Consider the following 1,475-nt stretch of genomic DNA (forward strand, 5'->3'; position numbering starts at 1 on the left):
ACAAGGACATATTTGCACTGTCATGTCAATTACAATCTATTGAAATCACAGCCAGACTCCAGATATTTTGGTGCAAAATAGGTGTTTATTTAAGTGCTCAAAATGGGATGGGTGGTTTCAAGTGGGTGGGGGCTATGGTGAAGGAATGTCCATGGCAGAGTCCAGAGTAACAGTCACACAGGTGCATTGTCCAGAGGCCTGTGGAGAGATGGAGCATGGGCAGTTCAAGGATGGACAGGGTGACAATGTGGGACAGTGGGATGACATCAGGTGGTATCCATTGCTGGCGGGGGTCTTGACATCCTACTCTGTCTTCTTGCGAGATCTCAGGGCCCTCTTGCGGGGTGGTTCTTCTCCTGCAGGAGGTGGGGGTCTGGTGGGCTGCTGCTGTGCGGGGGCCTCCTGTCCACTAGCGCCGGCGGAGGTGGTTGGCTGTTCTTGGTCCAGGCTAGTGGCAGGGGCCCTTGGGTGTTGTTCAGTGTCCGCCCTGTTGTTGACGAGGTCCTGCAGCAGCCCTACCATGGTAACCAGGTTGGTGTTGATGGCTCTGATGTCCTCCCTGTACCCCCGATAGTGTTCCTCCTGCAGTACCTGGATCTCCTGGAACCGGGCCAGTACCGTCGCCATCGTCTCCTGGGAGCGGTTGTATGCTCCCATGATGGTGGTGAGGACCTCGTGGAGAGTGGGTTCCCTGGGCCTCTCCTCCCCCCCCTGTCGCACAGCTGCCCTCCGAGTTCCCCTGTTTCCCTGGGCCTCTGCCCCCTGGCCGGTGTGCCCACTACCACTGCCCCCAGGTCCCTGTTGTTGTTGGGGTGGTGGGTTATCCTGGGTGCCCTGTAGTGGTAGACACACCGCAGATTGACGCGCCCTGGAGACAGAGGCATGGGCCCGCTGGGTGGGAGCTGTGCTGGTGTTCCCAGAGGGGTTTGGGTCTGTAGTGGCCTGGGCCTGTGTGAGGGGAACCGACTGTCCAGAGGTCCCCGATGGTCCGGGCTGGTCATCGGTGTCCAGGTCGACAGAGCTGCTGTCATCGCTGACGGCCTCTTGGGTGGGGGGTGTGGAGAATTCTGGCCCCTCCGCCGCGGTGTGTTGACGGTCGGGTCCTGCAGGGGTATAGAGGTATGGTTATAGTTTCAATGTGTGGCATATGGGTGTATCTGTGGGTTCTCGTGTCCCCAAGTGCTGGCATTCGTGTGTGGGGGCTTTGGTGAGGGTGGCTTGTGGGGGGGATGTGTATATGCATTGGGCATGCTTTGGTGATGGGTGTCCATGCTTAGTGGACGCATGCAGGCCTAGGTTTTGGGATGTGTGGGTTGTGATGGTGAGACATTTGCGGGGAATAGGTGTGCTGGGGGTGGGGGTGAGGATGGTGGTGGGGGTGAGGATGGTGGTGGGGGTGAGGGTGGGGGTGAGGATGGGGGTGGGGGTGAGGGTGGGGTTCGAGGATGGGGGTGAGGGTTGGGGTCTGATTTGGC

Source organism: Pleurodeles waltl, chromosome 1_1, assembly GCF_031143425.1.
Source record: "Pleurodeles waltl isolate 20211129_DDA chromosome 1_1, aPleWal1.hap1.20221129, whole genome shotgun sequence".
NCBI lineage: Eukaryota > Metazoa > Chordata > Amphibia > Caudata > Salamandridae > Pleurodeles > Pleurodeles waltl.